Raw genomic sequence first — 21,305 nt, 5'->3', positions numbered from 1 at the left:
AAAAACAGAGACAGATGTCCACCGTGGTGGCAGCCATGGGTGTACTGTCACCACCCCTCGGACAGGTTATGTACGGGGGTGTATTATGCACAAATAGGGGGGAAGAGGCGCCCTGGTTTGTATAAAAGCTTCCTCAGGCCAATAACAGTGCCAAATGATTAACATCAGTCAGTGTAGGGTGACTGATGTTAATCATTTGGCACTGTTATTGGCCTGAGGAAGCGGGCTCAGACCTGCGAAACGCGTTGCCTGTGCTAAATAAAAATCTTTTGTGTGTTACAGAGATTTCGTCATTGAGGTAAGACACCTCATTGCCCTTTCTGTTTTTAAACTGTTTTTAGAAGCTTTTATACAAACCAGGGCGCCTCTTCCCCCTATTTGTACTTTTGTGACTTAAGCGACTTCTCTTCTCAGTGACAATGCCTCCAGCTGCGCTGAAGGTCCTTTCTGATAGGACGCTTGAGGCAGGGCAAGACAGAAGTTGGATGGCAAATTGGGACAGCTCTGGCCACAGGTCAAGCCTGCGCACCCAGTAGTTCAAGGGTTCATCGCTGCTCACAGTGTCTACATCCACACTTAAGGCCAGGTAGTCGGCTACCTGCCGGTCCAGGCGTTGGTGGAGGGTGGATCCGGAAGCACTAAGGCGAGGCATTGGACTAAAGAATGTCCGCATGTCCAACATCACCATGAGATTGCTGGAGCGTCCTGTCCTTGCCTGCGTGGACATGGGAGAAGGGTTACTGGCAGTGGTACCTTTATTGCGTTGTGCTGTGACATCACCCTCATTCCCCTTGAGTTTTTTTATACGGGGGTCCCTCAACAGGCAGGACAGCATGAAAGACGCCATCTGCACAAAGTTGGATCCAGACGTACTATCCATCTCCTCCTGCTTTTCCTCAGTGATGTCAGGTAAGTCCTCCTCCTCCCCCCAGCCACGAAGAATACCACGGGAACGTTGAGCAGCACAAGCCCCCTGCGATGCCTGCTGCGGTTGTTCTTCTGCCACCGCTTCCTCCTCCTCCAAAGAAACACCTTCCTCATCATCTGAGTCTGACTCCTCTTCCCCACATGACTCTTCCTCCTCCTTCCCCCTCTGTGCTGCCGCAGGTGTTGAGGAAACATCTGGTTCTGATGAGAATTTATCCCACAACACTTCCTCCCATAAATGTTCCTCTTCACGCTCCTCCACATCTTGATCCACCACTCTAGGCACGGCACGCTCCAGGAAGTAAGCGTACGGGATCAAGTCGCTGATGGTGCCTTCACTGTGACTCACCAGGTTGGTCACCTCCTCATACGGCCGCATGAGCCTGCATGCATTTCGCATCAGTGTCCAGTTGTTGGGCCAGAACATTCCCATCTCCCCAGATTGTGTCCTTCTACTGAAATTGTAGAGGTACTGGGTGACAGCTTTCTCCTGTTCTAGCAGGCGAGAGAACATAAGGAGGGTCGAATTCCAGTGAGTCGGGCTATTGCAAATGAGGCCTCTCACCGGCAACTTGTTACTCCACTGAATCTCGGCAAAGTGTGCCATGGCCATGTAAGAATGCCTGAAATGCCAACACAACTTCCTGGCCTGCTTCAGGATGTCCTCTAAGCCTGGGTACTTTGACACAAATCTTTGAATGACTAAATTCAGCACATGTGCCATGTAGGGTACATGTGTCAGCTTTCCCAAATTCAACACGGAAATGAGATTGCTGCCGTTGTCACACACCACGTTGCCGATCTCCAGCTGGTTTGGGATCAGCCACTGATCCACCTATTTGTTAAGAGCAGCCAGGAGAGATGGTCCAGTGTGACTCTACGCTTTGAGGCAAGACATGTCTAAGATGGCGTGACACTGTCGTACCTGGCATGCAGCATAGGCCCTGGGGAGCTGGGGCTGAGTAGAGGAGATCGCAGCACCAGTAGAGTTGAACTGCCACTCAGCCAAGGAGGAAGAGGATGATGACAGCGAAGAGGATGTAGCAGGAGGAGAGGAGTTGGCAGGAGGCCTGCCTGCAAGCCGTGGAGGTGTCACAAGTTGGTCCGCTGCACAGCCACGTACTCCCTTCTTGCCATCGGTCACCAGGTTGACCCAATGGGCTGTGTAAGTAATGTACTTGTGTAGGAATAAAAAGCAGAAAACCGAGAGCCCAATATAGTGTAGTATGTACTGGAAATTAGGATAGAAATGAATGAAGCGTAAGTATTATACTTACTTACTTACCACCAAGGCAACCACTGTATGGGCAGGTGTGGAGTACAAGCCTATCCCCACTCAGGACTAAGACGTTGCTCCCTGTGGATAGAGGAAAAGGAGGGTGTAACACCCTTCCAACAAGGGTGGAATATTGATTTGTAGAGGTGTACAGAGGCGCCGGAAGGATAAAAATTCACTAAAAACTTTTAAAACGTTCGGGAGGAGGTGGTGGACCAGCCGACCCAAAACAGACACAAGGCTTTCAATATCAGCAGAAAAACATTTATTCACATACTCCTAAAACAATTGGCAATGCGTTTCGCAGGCACAATCCCGCTTCATTAGGCAATAAACAACAGAAGTATCACACAGCTGGGGGTCCAATCTAAACTTGGCACCTCTGATCTTTACAGAGGTGCCAAGTTTAGATTGGACCACCAGCTGTGTGATACTCCTGTTGTATATTGCCTGAAGAAGCGGGATTGTGCTTGCGAAACGCATTGCCAATTGTTTTAGGAGTATGTGAATAAATGTTTTTCTACTGATATTGACAGCCTTGTGTCTGTTTTGGGTCGGCTGGTCCACCACCGCCTCCCGAACGTTTTAAACATTTTTAGTGAATTTTTGTCCTTCCGGCGCCTCTGTACACCTCTACAAGTAATGTACTTGCCCTGACCGTGCTTGGCAGACCAGGAATCCATGGTCAGGTGGACCCTTGACACAACGCTGTGTGCCAGAGATGACACCACTTGCCTCTCAACTTCACGGTACAGTTTGGGTATAACCTTTTTAGAGAAGGAATTGTGGCCTGGCATCTTCGACTGTGGTGTCCCAATGGCCACAAATTTACGGAAGGCCCCAGAGTTCACCAGCTGATATGGTAACAGCTGGCGAGCTAACCGTTCCGCCAAACCAGCTGTCAGACGCCGGGCAAGGGGGTGACTGGCAGAAATTGGCTTCTTCCTCTCAAAGATTTCCTTCACAGACACCTGGCTGCTGTTGACAGAGGAGCATCAACCACTCAAGGTCAGAGGTGGAGTGGAGGAGGGTGGCTGTGGAGGTGCAAGGGAGAAAGCAGCTGAAGATGATGCACCTGAAGGAGGAAGAGTAGAAGGAGGATGGCTTTTCTTTGGTGTGCTGCTTTTGCTCAGGTGCTCTTCCCATTGCAGTCTGTGCCTTTTCTTTATGTGCCTTGGTAAGGCACTTGTCCCTACGTGGGTGTTGGCCTTTCCACGGCTCAATTTTTGGAGGCAGAGAGAACAGATGGCATTGCTCCGATCTGAGGCAGACACACTAAAAAATTTCCAAACCGCTGAGCCCCCCCTGGGGTGATGGCACTATGGTGGCATCAGCAGCTGACGTTGAAGGGCATGTTGGCTGGCTGTACATAGGTGGCGATATATGGCGCCAGATACAGCCACCAGCTGTTTCTGATGACGAGCTCCTGTGTGATACTCCTGTTGTTTATTGCCTGAATAAGCGGGATTGTGCTTGCGAAATACGTTGCCAATTGTTTTAGGAGTATGTGAATAAATGTTTTCTACTGATATTGACAGCCTTGTGTCTGTTTTGGCTCGGCGGGTCCACCACCGCCTCCCGAACGGTTTAAATTTTTTTTGTGTATTTTTACCCTTCCGGGCGCCTCTGTACACCTCTACAAGTAATGTACTTGCCCTGACCGTGCTTGGCAGACCAGGAATCCATGGTCAGGTGGACCCTTGACACAACGCTGTGTGCCAGAGGTGACACCACTTGCCTCTCAACTTCACGGTACAGTTTGGGTATCACCTTTTTAGAGAAGGAATTGTGGCCTGGCATCTTCGACTGTGGTGTCCCAATGGCCATAAATTTACGGAAGGCCTCAGAGTCCACCAGCTGGTATGGTAACAGCTGGCGAGCTAACAGTTCCGCCAAGCCAGCTGTCTGACGCCGGGCAAGGGGGTGACTGGCAGAAATTGGCTACTTCCACTCAAAGATTTCCTTCACAGACACCTGGCTGCTGTGGGCAGAGGAGCAGGAACCGCTCAAGGTCAGAGGTGGAGTGGAGGAGGGTGGCTGTGAAGGTGCAAGGGAGAAAGCAGCTGAAGATGATGCACCTGATAGAGGAAGAGTAGAAGGAGGGTGGCTTTTCTTTTGTGTGCTGCTTTTGCTCAGGTGCTCTTCCCATTGCAGTTTGTGCCTTTTCTTCATGTGCCTTGGTAAGGCACTTGTCCCTACATGGGTGTTTGCCTTTCCACGGCTCAATTTTTGGAGGCAGAGAGAACAAATGGAATTGCTCCGATCTGAGGCAGACACACTAAAAAATTTCCAAACCGCTGAGCCCCCCCTGGGGTGATGGCACTATGGTGGCATCAGCAGCTGACGTTGAAGGGATTAGATTGTGAGCTCCTTTGAGGGACAGTTAGTGACAAGATATATATATATACACTGTACAGCGCTGCGTAATATGTCGGCGCTATATAAATACTAAATAATAATAATAATAATAATAAAAGGGCATGTTGGCTGGCTGTACATAGGATGCGATACATGGCGCCGGACACTGCCACCAGCTGTTTCTGATGACGAGCTCCCCTGCTTCTTTCAGGAACACGTCTCCTCCTACTCCTCTCTGACGCCCCCTCTGAACTGCCACCCTGTTTATCTCCTCTATTGGGAACATACGTGGGATCCGTATCATTGTCATCATCATAATCATCCTGCTCAGCTTCGTTTGCATCAAACATCTCCAAAACTGCACCAACAGCAGGTACTTCATCATCCCCCTCCACACACGTTATGTCCATGGTGTCGCCTAACTAAGATATATGAGGTGGTGTAACTTGCTTAGCGCCTTCATCTGGTTGTAACAATAATGGCTGTGCATCAGTGATTTCCCCACCAAATAACTCCTGAGAACTGTCAAATGTAGCGGATGTGGTACTTGGATTAGCGCTGGTGGCTGCGGAAGATGAGGTATTTTGTGTTAACCTCTTAAGGACTGCAGGGCTAAACCCCCCAAGTGACTAGGACATTTTTAGTAAAAAAAAAGGCCACTGCAGCTTTAAGGCCAAGCTGCAGGGCCGCACAACATAGCACACAAGTGATCCCCCCCCCCTTTTCTCTCCACCAACAGAGCTCTCTTCTGAGCACTGTACTGTACTGAGCACTAAATCACATCACCACGACCTCGCACAGACCTGCCGGGTAGCCTTCCTCTGGGTCTGCCTCTACCTCTGCCTCTACCTGTTTTGTCCATATCGGGGGGGGGGGGGGGGGGATGAAGTGAAAAGTATGCACAGACTTGACTAATACAATGTGCATTCACACAGGTGCAGTTAACAGGTATGCACGGTGTGATATATCACACTGCGTGCGCTCACGTAGGTAGGTGGGTGCACTGAAGTGAACAACAGGTAGGTATATGCAGTGGGTATTACAATGTGCACCTGTCACACACAGACAGGTACCGGGCAGGCACAGTGACACTGCGTGCGCTCATGTAGGTGGGTGGATGCACAGTGAACAACAGGTAGGCATATGCAGTGGGTAGTATAATGTGCACCAGTCACGCACAGACAGGTACCGGACAGGCACAGTGACACTACACGCACTCACGTAGGTGGGTGGGTGCACAGTGAACAACAGGTAGGTATATGCAGTGGGTATTACAATGTGCACCTGTCACACACAGACAGGTACCGGACAGGCACAGTGACACTGCGTGCGCTCACGTAGGTGGGTGGGTGCACAGTGAACAACAGGTAGGTATATGCAGTGGGTATTACAATGTGCACCTGTAACACACACAGGTAGTAGTCACTGAATGTGCTGGGCCCAGCAGTGGCACACACAGTAGGTATTACCAAGGCTGTCTATGCAACACAAGTGTCAGTGGGACACACACACACACAAAAAAAGATCACAAGAACAAGATTAGCTCTCAAAAGATCTGTTGTGGGGTGCATTTTTAGCAATAAGAATCAGCAAGGAGCAAGCTAAGAAGCCTAACTAAGTTTTCCCTATGAGAGTCTGCAGCAGCTATCCCTTCACTAATTACTGCAGGCACACGGGTGAGTGAAAAGCCTGACACTGCCTGCCTTTTATAAGGAGGGTGGGGCTCCAGGAGGGAGTGTAGCCTAATTGGCTACAATGTGCCTGCTGACTGTGATGTAGAGGGTCAAAGTCGACCCTCATGATGCACTATGGGGGCGAACCGAACTTCCGGAAAAGTTTGCGGTTCTCCGCGATCGCAAACCCCGGAAGTTCACTGAGAACCGTTCGCCGGCGAACTGTTCGGGCCGTCTCTATCCCTAAGGACTTCACCTGAAGTCCTGAAGACGTAGATATTCATTTATTGCCGCCAAGCACTCTCGCTCACTCAAATGGGAACACAGTTCCCATTCATTAATCTAAGTCCCAGTGTCAATGATCACCGCCATCAATGAGATGCCTCCGGTCATTGTAGTTACTGATGTAACACGTCCATGCATTACTTCCTGTTCTCGTACGAATAGTATGCTCAGGAAAATAATGTGCAGGGACATCTTGTGGCCAAAGAGTAACATTACACCTACATACATTTTTTTTTAAATAAAAGACCTACACATACATTTTAAATTAACCCCTTACCTCCACACTCTTTCATAGTTACCCAAATTAAAGTTTTTCATAATAAATAAAACGTCAATTTAAAAAAAAATACATAAATAGTTAACTTAGGGACTGAACTTTTTTTTTTTTTATCTGTATGTCAAGAGGGTATATTAATGTTATTTTTTAAAATTATGGGCTTGAAATTAGTGATGGTTGCAAAACAAAAAAATGCACTGTTTATTTCCGATTTTTTTTTCAAATTGTTTTTCATAATTCCCATTAAAATGCATTTAGAAAAAAATAATTCTTATCATAATGTACCACCCAAAGAAAGATTAATTTGTGGTGAAAAAAACAAGATATAGATAATTTAGTTGGGATTAGTTATGCATATAGAATAAAATAATTCTTAGAAAAAAGTACCACATGAAGAAAGCCTAATTGGTGGCAAAAAAAAAAAAGATATATATGATTTTGGTGTGATAAGTAGTGATAAAGTTGTTGGCGAATGAACGGGAGGAGTGCTGAAAGGTAAAAATTGCTCTGGTCCAGAAAGGGAAAAAAGCACTCAGTGGTCAAGTGGTTAAAGTACACCTGAACTTACAAAAAAAAATACAATACTTAGGGCCTTTTTCTTGCCGTTATAAACACTGTGGCCCAGCTTCACTGGTCTTCCCTCTGTCTTGTAGCTTTTCCCCTAGTTCAGCACTTGCATGAATGTTGCATGCTCTGTTCTCTCCGGCTCCCTCTTCATGTGAGCTCGCTCTCCACTATGTACAGCAGCTACAACTGGGAGCATCCTGGGCATATGCGCTTACAATTTTATCTAAACTTTGCACCCCTGAACACTCCCAGCTGTAGCTGCTGTACATGGTTGTTCCTGAGTGTAATCAAAAGGGTCACACAGAGGACAGAGCATACACCCTTGCACTGACTGGGCTCAATTGGAGCTCTGAGCAAGTGAAAAGCACCAAGATGGAAGGGAGGCCGGCTAAGCCGAAGGGCCAGCAAGCTTTTGGGTGCATGGTATGGCCATTGTGTTTTTTTTTCTAAATTCAGATACCCTTTAAAAATTATCTGATATACGTTGCGATTACCTATCCATCTGGGAATACATTAGATAAGAGAAAAAAGGTTTCTTTCTTGTTCCTTGGTATTATCAAATTAGAAACCCAATATAAAAAAGAGAGGAAACAGACAGAATTTTTGATCAATTGAGAAGGTTGAGAGAACTGAAGACACTGTTGTTAGATATAGTGGAAACACACTGGTATATAAAGGACAATTATATTGTGAAAGATCTAACAAAGCTCATACTGTTTTAGAAAGGAAGCATAGGGATCAAAAACAAGGCCAAAAAAAATATAAGCTCTTGAAACTAATTTGGGCCAAATATCCTATGATTATCAAGTAATCATCCAAACACTATTCAAAATTATATTTACTCTCCACAAATTCTACTTTACATTTAGATGCTGTACATATCCATATCTACATAAAAAAAACTCCAGCCCATTCTTAAATGAGGCTACTAATAATTACATTTCTGTGCAACTCTTTCAAAAATGAATTCACTGAACAATGTGATTGCCTCATGTGAGTCCAGCATTATGTAAATTGATATAGCCATAAGGGCAATGTGTTTAATACCTTAAGAAAAATGCAATCCATTTAATTCAGTACTGCATTTTGTATTACTGCAAAACATTATGTTTCATAGTGGTCAGTTGAATAACACATGCATTGTAATGAGTGTGAAATACAATGGAGACTGGACATAAACTTTAATACAAAGCCTGCATGCAGCGGGTTAGAACAACATGATCTGTTACAATGCAGTACTGTGAACTGACCCATAGAACTGTATGGGCAGTGAGATGGCATGCAGAATTATTCTGCAATGGAACTAAGCACTGTAAACTAGCCCTATTTCAGCTCGCTTACTTGTATTTATGTCAACATAAAACACATCAGTTCCACAGTTTTTCTACCAGAAGCTGGCAGATAGGTATAGACAATTATATGCAAATAATTCCAAGTAGATGCAGGTTTAAGCAAATATTTTATGCAAGTTTATGCTACTTTAATTTGGACCAATCAAATTCCACCTTAGCAGGATTTGACTAGTCCATTTTGACGCTGCATAAATGTACACACAAAGAGCTTGATTCACAAAGCCGTAGTAACTCATAGCAAGTCCGTGCTATTCTTCCCGCGCGGTTCACTGCGCATAAAACTTTATGCGCATTATAACAAGTGTTTGCACGCGTTCATGTGGTGCAACGCATACTTTTGCGCACATTGTGCTGTGTGAATGCACGCAAACGTTTGTTATAGCTCGTAAAGTTGTATGCGCAGAAAACCGCGGGATAAGCATAGCATGGCCGTGCTATGTGTTAGTACGGCTTTGTGAATCAAGCTCATAATGTGTTAAGTCTTGCATCAACACGGAATTATTTGCACCTCACTGACCATCCCTACTGTCAATTATAAGTAATGAACTTTTTCTGCCAGTTAATTAATTATTTCAGGTGCTGAACATTTAAAACAATTACTTGCAGCAAAGTGGGTATCTATGAATAGTCTGTATGCCTATTGGTAACATTGCAAAGAAATATAATTTGAGTTTACTGTCAGTGTTGAAAGTTTTTAAGTCTGGTACACACATGAAACTTGACATGACATGTGTGCTAATTTTGTAGCTGTATTTTGTATTGAAGGTGGCCCCCACTCCCCCCCTTAAAGATAATTTAATGGTCACCTATGGCAATGCCCGAAACTTAAAGTTTGCGGGGTTTTTTGTTCTGTGTTGCTCGGATGGTTAAGGTTAGCCAGAAGGGGGGAGGGTTAAGGTTTACCATGGTTAAAGTTAGCCATGGGGGAGGGTTAAGGTTAGCCGTGGGGTGGGTGGTTAAGGTTAGCCATGGGGTGAAGGTTAATTTTAGCTGTGGAGGGGAGTAGGCTTAATGAGGGGCCATGAGGGGGTGGTTAAGGTTAGACATCCAATAGTGGGAGAGTTCAGTAAGAGAATAGGCTTAAGTTTAGCTGTAGTAAAATATCGGTATATAAAACCAATAATCTATCTTTGGCTTTTCTGGGGGCCAAATTTCTGGGCAACTTTTTTTGATGTACGCGCGCAGAGCGGCCCATGTGGAGTGCTATGGCAGCCCCATGTGAGTATCTGACATGCTTTGTACACTACAATGCATGTCCTAGTGTTTGGGAATGTGTAGAACTAGTCCTATGTGTTAAGTTGGCACAGCGGGACAGAAAGAGGTACAGGGGGACAGAAGGAGGCATAAATGGGTACAGAAGGAGGCACAGGGGCCAGAAGGAGTCACAAAGGGGGACTGAAATAGACATAGGGGGACAAAGAGATGAACATAGGGATGCACAGGGGGCAGAGATGGCACAGGGGGCATGAAGGTGGCACAATGAGACAGAAGGAGGCACAAAGGGAAACAAAAGACGGCACAGGAGGAACACACGGGGGGCAGAGAGGAAACAGGGGACTGAAGGAGTCACAAATATTCAAATATTCCTACACAATATTTCATATTGATTCACTTGATTAAAAACTAAGATTACATAAATCATAAACGTTATGTTTTATGAATAAATAAATATTCATAGGCATACATACATAAACTGTCTGACCATCCGTCCATCCATTCATGCATCATCCATCCATCTGGTCATCCATCCATCCACGCATAGTTCATTTGTCCATCCATCCATCCATCCATCCATCCATCCATCTCTCCATCCATTCCTTTGCTCCCTCCATCATCTATTAATAAAAAAAAATCCTTTATGTTGCTTATAGGAAAGGAGTAATGCATTGAATAGCAACCATTCCATGAAAACTAACATATAACTACCTGCTATTGCCAAGGTCTGTCTTCCTTACATACAGCTTTCATAGGGAAACCAGAAAAAGCCGAGTGGCAGAGAGTCAGCTCTGATCTGATCATACACTGTAAAGTGTGACCCAGCTTATTATCTGATATCTGGTACATTGTCCTTGTTCTCAATTTGATCCATCTGATGTTAGAAATGTTTTACAATGTGGCTATCTGATTAAAAAAAGATCAAAGCACAAAAACTGAGAAAGCAAACATGCTCTGTTAGTTTATCTTGTGTTTACTTGTAAATGTGAATTTAATTGAGCGTTGTGCTAGACACACTTTTGAAGCAATCATTTAAATGGTATGCAGAATAGATTCTAATTTATTAGAAGGGATGTCACATTTTTTCTTCCTAAACCCCACAAAAGAGAGGTCACTTTCATGTCAAGTGGGGTGTGGAGACCAGCTGGAGGCTGCATAGATGAATTGTGCCAATTTCTCCTTCCAACACCCGTTAAAATTCTTATATGGGTAGGCAAGAGACGACATATGGTGTCTCACTCAAGAGGTTTCCATTGAGAGAATAAGGAATGATGACCCTATTGTCACCTTCTGTTTTCCACTCAGGGAGACATCCTCTGCTCTAAGGGTGAAACCAGGAAAAAGCTCTTTGGCTTTCACCTCAATTCAAGGACAGATCATCTCAATGTATCTTGTAAACTACAGCTCTACATCTGACTAACTGACTAATTGAACTATGACATTGAAAACCTACAGATCAATTTACTGTCACTTTTATAACTCCCAGTCTTATAGGAAGTCCCCCATAGTCTTCTGCAGCCTGAAAATGTAACAAGTGAGGGAGCAATATTTTTTCTATACCATTTTTGGTTATGTGTATGGAATATTTCATAAGTTTACTTGTGTGTCACCAACATTCACCCGACAAGACCCTTTTGAGAGAGATCTTTCCAGCATGCCAGATCAATCATCTAGATTAATCCAGCCAGAAATTGATCAAAACGATTGATCGAGTGAGTGGCCATGTTGCAGAATCATTCGATATGTGTGAACGTTAATTTACCCAGCCTTTTGTGAATGAGGGCCCTTGTGGAATAAAACAGATAAGGAATTTTAATTCATAAGGTAAATAGATAAGGTGAGATAGTTTATAAAATATGTTTTGTGAACAAACCCCATTGACTTTACCCAGTCATTCGATGGATAACTTGTTGTAAGTAAATTAACTCTTATAAATACATTCAAATGCAATGTATTGATATATGCATAATATTGGTGCCCTATGAGTTTGGTAAAAATGTTTATAGTATTGGTCCATTATGTGTTCAGAGATATTCTAATATATTTACAGATATACTTAGAAGGATTTCTCATTAATATTTAAAACATTACTTTAAAATGTTGATTTGCCATGTGGTATGCAACTATGTAGCTGTTGTTTCTAAAAGATAGAGGCTCATATACAATTAACTTTTTCTCCTGAGTTTTCTCCTAGGTGATATTTCCAAACTTGCGAATTAAATACCCTTTAAACCACTAGCAAGCAAGAAAATAAATAAAATAATTTTGATAGTACTTGTTAATAGAGGTGGCCCGAAAGTTTCGCCGGCGAACTGATTTGCACAAACTTCGGTGGTTCGCGTTCGTAGTGAACCGCAAACTATATGTGAGTTCGATCAACAGGTAGAAATATATGGATCCGGCACTGCATCATTGGTATAAAAAGAGCTTTATTTCTAACGGCTCTTCCAAATGCTTAAAAGTTATTGTTGCATATCATCGAATATTTTGCACATACCCGTTGTGGTCAGATGAGGTTGTGGGGCATGGTGGTGGTGGTAACGGCCCGCCTAACGTCCGTTTCGCTTTGCAGCGTCTTCAGAGGCAGTTGGCCACACTGCCTCTGAAGACGCTGCAAAGCGAAACGGACGTTAGGCGGGCCGTTACCACCACCACCATGCCCCACAACCTCATCTGACCACAACGGGTATGTGCAAAATATTCGATGATATGCAACAATAACTTTTAAGCATTTGGAAGAGCCGTTAGAAATAAAGCTCTTTTTATACCAGTGATGCAGTGCCGGATCCATATATTTCTACCTGTTGATTGAACTTGATGCTTGTTTTTCTTCTCCGGATCCTGAGCACGCTGTTTTGGTACGTGCGACATACCCAGGAATTGCACTAGCCACAAGTTTACTATATGTGAATTATTTGCACGCTGTCGTAGTGCCAGTCTCTGTCTGCTTTATTGCCATACTATATGTGAGTTCGACCCGCCGCTATACTACATCATTAGGCTCAACTTTGACCCTCTACATCACAGTCAGCAGACACATGGTAGCCAATCAGGCTGCACTCCCTCCTGGAGCCCCCCCCCTTCCTTATAAAAGGCAGGCAGTGTCTGCCATTTCCTTCACTCGTGTGGCTGCAGTAATTAGAGTAGGGAGAGCTTGCTGAAGAGAGACATAGGTAAAGCTTAGTTAGGCTCTTGTTAGGCTTGTTAGCTTGCTCCTTGCTGATACTTATTGCTAAAAAGCACCCCTCAACAGCTCTTTTGAGAGCTAATGTTGTTCTTGTGATCTATTTTTTTTGTGTGTGTGTGGGTCCCACAGACACTTGCAGTCAGTCGCAGCTGGCCCTTGGCCCCTTGGTAATTCCTACTGTGCCACTGCCAGGCCCTGCACATTCAGTGACTACCTGCTCACGGTACCTGTGTGTTTGACAGCTGCACATTTGTAATACCAATCCCTGCATACCTGTTCAGTGCACCTACCTACGTGACCGCACACAGTGTTATATATCAGTCACTGCACCTGTTCATGGTACCTGTGTGTGTGACAGCTGCACATTTGTAACACCACTCCCTGCATACCTGTTCAGTTCACCTACCTACGTGACCACACGTAGTGTTATGTACCAGTCACTGCACCTGTTCACGGTACCTGTGTGTGTGACAGCTGCACATTTGTAATATTAATCCCTGCATACCTGTTCACTGCACCTACCTACGTGACCGCACGCAGTGTTATATACCAGTCACTGCACCTGTTCACGGTACCTGTGTGTGTGACAGCTGCACATTTGTAATGCCAATCACTGCATACCTGTTCAGTGCACCTACCTACGTGACCGCACGCAGTGTTATATACCAGTCACTGCACCTGTTCACGGTACCTGTGTGTGTGTGACAGCTGCACATTTGTAATACCAATCCCTGCATACCTGTTCACTGCACCTACCTACGTGACCACATGCAGTGTTATATACCAGTCACTGCACCTGTTCACGGTACCTGTGTGTGTGACAGCTGCACATTTGTAATACCAATCCCTGCATACCTGTTCAGTGCACCTACCTACGTGACTGCATGCAGTGTTATATACCAGTCACTGCACCTGTTCACGGTACCTGTGTGTGTGACAGCTGCACATTTGTAATACCAATCCCTGCATACCTGTTCACTGCACCTACCTACGTGACCACATGCAGTGTTATATACCAGTCACTGCACCTGTTCACGGTACCTGTGTGTGTGACAGCTGCACATTTGTAATATTAATCCCTGCATACCTGTTCACTGCACCTACCTACGTGACCGCACACAGTGTTATATACCAGTCACTGCACCTGTTCACGGTACCTGTGTGTGTGACAGCTGCACATTTGTAATACCAATCACTGCATACCTGTTCAGTGCACCTACCTACGTGACGGCACGCAGTGTTATATACCAGTCACTGCACCTGTTCATGGTACCTGTGTGTGTGACAGCTGCACATTTGTAATACCAATCCCTGCATACCTGTTCACTGCACCTATCTACGTGACCACATGCAGTGCTATATACCAGTCACTGCACCTGTTCATGGTAACTGTGTGTGTGACAGCAGCACATTTGTAATACCAATCACTGCATACCTGTTCAGTGCACCTACCTACGTGACCACACGCAGTGTTATATACCGGTCACTGCACCTGTTCACGGTACCTGTGTGTGTGACAGCTGCACATTTGTAATACCAATCCCTGCATACCTGTTCACTGCACCTACCTACGTGACCACATGCAGTGTTATATACCGGTCACTGCACCTGTTCACGGTACCTGTGTGTGTGACAGCTGCACATTTGTAATACCAATCCCTGCATACCTGTTCAGTGCACCTACCTACGTGACCGCATGCAGTGTTATATACCAGTCACTGCACCTGTTCACGGTACCTGTGTGTGTGACAGCTGCACATTTGTAATACCAATCACTGCATACCTGTTCAGTGCACCTACCTATGTGGCTGCACACAGTGTTATATACCAGTCACTGCACCTGTTCATGGTACCTGTGTGTGTGACAGCTGCACATTTGTAATACCAATCACTGCATACCTGTTCAGTGCACCTACCTATGTGGCTGCACACATTGTTATATACCAGTCACTGCACCTGGTCATGGTACCTGTGTGTGTGACAGCTTCACATTTGTAATACCAATTCCTGCATACCTGTTCACTGCACCTGTGTGACCGCACGCTGTTTTATATACCAGTCCATGCATACCTGTTTACTGCACCTGTGTGACAGCTGCACATTGTATTGTAATACCAGTCACTGCATACCTTTCACTGCACCTGTGTGACTGCACATTGTATTAGTCAAGTCAGTGCATACCTTTCACTTCATCCCCCCAATGTGGACAAAACAGCAGGCAGAGACAGAGCCAGAGACAGACCCAGAGGAAGGCCACCTGGCAGGTCTGTTCGAGGTCATGCTGACGTGATTTCGTGCAGCCCTGGACCAAAGTACAGTGCTCAGAGGAAGGCATGTCCCATCAACTCCCAAGATTGTGAGGCCGTGGTTGACTATTTAGCACAGAACACCTCATCTTCTGCAGCCAACAGCGCTACTCCAAGCACCACATCCGCTACATTTGACACTTTGCAGGAGTTATTTGGTGGGGAATTCACTGATTCACAGCCATTATTGTTACAACAAGATGAAGGCACTAAGCAAGTTACACCACCTCATATGTATATGTAAGGTTGGTGCAGTTTTGGAAGTGTCTGATACAAGCAAAGCTGGGGAGGATGATTATGATGATGATGATTATGATGATACGGATGTTACGTGGGTTACCAATAGAGGATATGAACAGGGGGACAGTTCAGAGGGGGAGTCAGAGAGGAGTAGGAGGAGACGTGTTCCTGAAAGAAGCAGGGGGAGCTCGTCATCAGAAACAGCTGGTTGCAGTGTCCGGCGCCACGTATTGCCACCTATGGGCAGCCAGTCAACATGCCCTTCAACGTCAGCTGCTGACGCCACCATAGTGCCATCACCCCTGGGCTCAGCAGTGTGGACTTTTTTTGTGTGTGTCTGCCTCAGATCAGAGCAATGCCATCTGTACTCTCTGCACCAAAAATTAAGCTGTGGAAGGCCAACACCTGCGTAGAGACAACTGCCTTACGAAGGCACATGGAGAAAAGGCACAAACTGCAATGGGAAGACCACCTGAGAAAAAGCAGCACACAAAAGCAAAGCCTCCCTCCTTCTCCTTTTCCTCCTTCAGGTACATCATCTTCAGCCGCTTTCTCCCTTGCACCTTCACAATCACAGCCACCCTCCTCCACTCCACCTCTCAGCTTGAGCGGTTTCTGCTCCTCTGCCTACAGCAGCAGCCAGGTGTCCGTGAGGGAAATCTTTGAGCAGAAGAAGCCAATGTCTGCCAGTCACCCCCTTGCCCGGCGTCTGACAGCTGGCTTAGCGAAACTGCTAGCTCGCCAGCTGTTATCATACCAGTTGGAGGCCTTCCGAAAATTTGTGGCCATTGGGACACCGCAGTGGATGATACCAGGCTGCAATTATTTCTCAAAAAAGGCAATACCCAAACTGTACCGTGAAGTTGAAAGGCAAGTGGTGTCATCTCTGGCACACAGCGTTGCGTCAAGTGTCCATCTGACCACGGATGCCTGGTCTGCCAAGCACAGTCAGGGAAGGTACATTTATTATGCAGCCCATTGGGTCAACCTGGTGACCACTGGAAAGCAGGGAGTACGTGGCTGTGCAGCGGACCTAGTTGTGACACCTTCACGGCTTGCAGGCAGGCCTTCTGCCACCTCCTCTCCTTCTCCTCGTACTCCTCCTGCTACATCCTCTTCGCTGTCATCCTATTCCTTCTCATTGGCTGAGTGGCAGTTCAACTCTACTGGTGCCGCGATCTCCTCTCCAGCTACACAGCCCCAGCTCCCCAGGGTCTATGCTACATGCCAGGTACGACGGTGTCATGCCATCTTAGACATGTCTTGCCTCAAAGCAGAGAGTAACACTGGAGCAACTCTCCTGGCTGCTTTTAAACAGATGGATCAGTGGCTGACCTCTCACCAACTGGAGATTGGCAATGTGGTGTGTGACAATTGCAGCAATCTTATTTCGGCTTTGAATTTGGGAAAGTCGACACATGTACCCTGCATGGCACATGTGCTGAATCTAATAATTCAGAGATTTGTGTGTAAGTACCCAGGCTTACAGGACGTCCTGAAGCAGTCCAGTAAGGTGTGTTGGCATTTCAGGCGGTCTTACATGGCCATGGTTCGCTTGGCCTATATTCAGCGGAGATAGAACTTGCCGGTGAGGCGCTTGATTTGCGATAGCCCGACTCGCTGGAATTCAATGCTCCTGATGTTTAACCACCTGCTAGAACAGGAGAAAGCCGTCAACCAGTATCTCTACAACTATAGTGAAAGGACATGCTCTGGGGAGATGGGGATGTTCTGGCCGAAGTACTGGACACTCATGCAAAATGCCTGCAGGCTCCTGCGGCAGCACAGAGAGGGGAGGAGGAGAAGGAAGAGTCGTGTGGGGAAGAGGAGTCAGATGATGAGGAAGGTGTTTTTTTTTTAGGAGGAGGCTGAAGACCAACCACAGCAGGCATCGCAGGGGGCTTGTGCTGCTCAACGTTCCCATGGCATTCTTCATGGCTGGGGGAGGAGGAGAACTTACCTGACATCACTGAGGAAGAGCAAGAGGAGATGGATAGTATGTATGCATCCAAATTTGTGCAGATGGTGTCTTTCATGCCATCCAGCCTGTTGAGGGACCCCCATATAAAAAAACTCAAGGGGTATGAGCTGTACTGGGTGGCCACGCTACTAGACCCTTGGTATAAGCACAAAGTGACAGAGATGTTACCAACTCACCTGAAGGCAGAAAGGATGCAGCACTTGCAGAACAAGCTGGCAACTATGCTTTACAGTGCATTTAAGGGTGATGTCACAGCACAACGGAATAAAGGTACCACACCAGTAATCCTTCTCCCACATCCACGCAGGCAAGGACAGGATGCTCCACCGATCTCATGGTGATGTCGGACATGCGGACATTCTTTAGTCCAATGGCTCGCCTTAGCCCTTCTGGATCCACCCTCCACCAATGCATGGACTGGCAGGTAGCCGACTACCTGGCCTTAAGTGTGGATGTAGACACTGTTAGCAGCGATGAACCCTTCAACTACTGGGTGCGCAGGCTTGACCTGTGGCTAGAGCTGTCCCAATTTGCCATCCAACTTCTGTCTTGTCCTGCCTCAAGCATCCTATCAGAAAGGACCTTCAGCGCAGCTGGAGGCATTGTCACTGAGAAGAGAAGTCGCAAATGTGTTCAGTACCTCACCTTTATAAAACTGAATGAGGCATGGATCCCGGAGGCCTACTGCCCGCCCCAAGACTAAGTCCGTCGCCACACACAGGCATTGTCACTGAGAAGAGAAGTCGCCTAGGTCACAAAAGTGTTCAGTACTTCACCTTTATCAAAATGAATGAGGCATGGATCCCAGAGGGCTACTGCCCACCCGAAGACTAAGTCAGTCCCCACACACAGCATCTCTGCCTGCACGCCGTGTCACTGCCTGCTCCAAGACTAAGTCAGTCCCCAGTCCCCAGTCCCCACACAGCATCTCTGCCTGCAGGCCGCTTCACTGCCTTTTCCACTACCACCAACAGGGTCCTGGACTCCAGGCGGATTCCTGAATTTTTAAGGCTGCTGCTAGCAGCGGCCGCTAACAAAACCAATAACAATTTTTTTCTGGTGTGTGTACATGCCTAGTTAAGAAGATGATTGGAGGCGCCCCACAGGATCACAATATCCTCTTCCTTTCTTTTTCGCAAACAACCTTTGCAGCTGTGTCAAGGATAAATCCCTCCTTCATCCACAGAAAAATGTCAAATAGTGCCACAGAGCCAGGAATTACATTGCCATATGAGCACAGATATTCCAATCCATCTCCAGAGATCCCTCCTATGTCGTGGGTGCCTGTATAATAGCTCTGTGCATCCCAGGAAAAGAAGAAGAGGGATTCTCTCAGTGGATAAAGTTCAGGCAAATTTATTCAAGGATAAACATCCCAGGCATGGCACTGTGTGTACATGCCTGCCTAACTGTTTTTGCTGCACTGCAGCTGCAACAACAAAACAAAAGACATGTACATGTGTCAATTCCCCTTCGTGATCGTTACCTTGCCGCGGTGAAGGGACTTGCGTATCACAATAAAGCAATGACCGCCGGCTATATAAGTTTCTCGTGGGGGGGGGGGGGGGGGAGAGGGGGGCACACCCAAGATAATAAGATTGTTGCTTCATTGTGGACGGACCAAATTTGATCAGCTGGATAGTCACTGTTGTTCTGTCATTGAGCTACAGCTCGGCAACCATATGGGCTTGAAAACTGCTATCGCCTACACTCTGGCCATGGTGTGCACCAGTCAAGCACGGCCGTCACTACACAAACAACTGTTTGCGGTGCGTTACACAGTGAATTTGGTCTGTTAGTGTGAAGCAGTACACTTATTACACTACCTCATTGATGTATACACATGCAAGATGTTTTAAAGCACTTTAGGCCTCCAATTTAGCATGCAATGTGATTTCTGCCTTAAAACGCTGCTGTGCGTCAAATCCAGATTTTATCCGGGACTTTTGGCGTGTATCCCACTCCGCCATGCCCCCCTCCAGGTGTTAGACCCCTTGAAACATCTTTTCCATCACTTTTCTGGCCAGCATAAATGTTTCTAGTTTTCAAAGTTCGCCTCCCCATTGAAGTCTATTGCGGTTCACGAAAGTTTGCGTGAACCGAACTTTTGCAGGAGTTCGCGTTTGAGGTTCGGAGGTTCAAGCCATCCCTACTTTTTAACTTACTTTCAATACTTTTTAAATTGCTAAGTGCTGAAAAGGTATTCTAAATAGAAGATGAATCATTATCTTATCCTAAGAGAAAACTCAAGAGAAAAAGTTAATTGCATATGGGCCTCAGAGAGAAATGTATTTTTAAATTAACATCCAAAATATCAAAGGAGAAAAGGAGGGGTGTCCGCAACTCAAGCTTGTGGATAAATAATCTACCAAGTGTGCTAGGGCTCAATATATAACACAAGAGAAGAAAAAAGAGAAAGCCCATATATAAGCACCACTGGGAAAGTCCCAAAAAGTTTATTCCATGATTCAAAAAAGCATATTAATAATGACACAATGAAATTCAACACTATTAAAACCAATTAAAACATACGGCAAAATCAATTCACTGCTGCAAAGTATCAATCATGTATTCATTGGTATTATACAATAATGGCATCACAAGGAATATATTGCTAATAGCACAGTGGGCATCTGACAAGAGCCCAATAATGCCTATAAACCCGGATTCAGTAATAAAGTGCAAATAACAATGTGAAAAGAGATCCTGTGCAAAATAGGCAATATACATATATCATAATAGTGCAAAAAATGGCTGTAAACACACAACAAGAGCAGCCTAAAGATAAAGTGCATAGGAAGAAAAAATGAGGGTGCAAACGAAGAAGATACTTATCCCCGGGTGTGATGCAAGCAGCAGGAATGGCAGGTATCCCTCAGGACAATCCCGCTAGCTCCGCGGGCGTCACCCCGCTTTGAAGGAGAGAGGACACCGCACTACATGCACGCCAAAGCGGCGTTTAAATGAAGGCAACATGGAGGGCGTGAACACCAGCCGGAATCACGCCAGCCGGATATGACGTCACCATAGACGAATGGAGGAGACCGGAAAGAGGAAGAGAGCCACGGTGGAACGCAGCGGCAGAGGCCGCTAGGTGAGTGGTCCACAGCCTGGAAAGGGAAGGAGGAACACGCCCACAACCACACAGCCCACAGAGCGAGAGCAACATAGATCAGCAAACAAGAGGAGGAAACTTACGAGGAGCCCAACAGCACATCAAATATAACATAATTAAAACAGCATATTATCTGCATACATATATCGGGTCCCAAATATAAGTACCCACAGCACTATACATATATACAAAAATTATCATTATACATTGTACATCTGGGAAACACATGTTCAAAAGTTCTTAAAGGGGCAGCACCAAATCATTATGCAGTCCATATAGCACCCCATAGAAAACGGGATGCACTGATGTTTTGAAAACGACGCACAACGGCCGCAAAGAGGATTCCCAAGGTGAGTCCAAGTTCAAGAGCACAATTCATTAGGAAAATTCCATAATGATAGGGTCCAAGAGATCCACAACATAACGTCCATGTCTTAAAGAAGTCCACATCCAAATATCAATTACAGCACATATGTAATATTGTACAATCTGCATGAAAAACAAAATAGATGTTAGTCATCAATAAAAGGGTCCTCATGACAGTAT

This window comes from Hyperolius riggenbachi, chromosome 2 (assembly GCF_040937935.1).
Source record: "Hyperolius riggenbachi isolate aHypRig1 chromosome 2, aHypRig1.pri, whole genome shotgun sequence".
Classification (NCBI taxonomy): Eukaryota; Metazoa; Chordata; class Amphibia; order Anura; family Hyperoliidae; genus Hyperolius; species Hyperolius riggenbachi.
The sequence above is the reverse complement of the archived record's forward strand: the minus strand, read 5'-3'. Positions refer to the sequence as shown.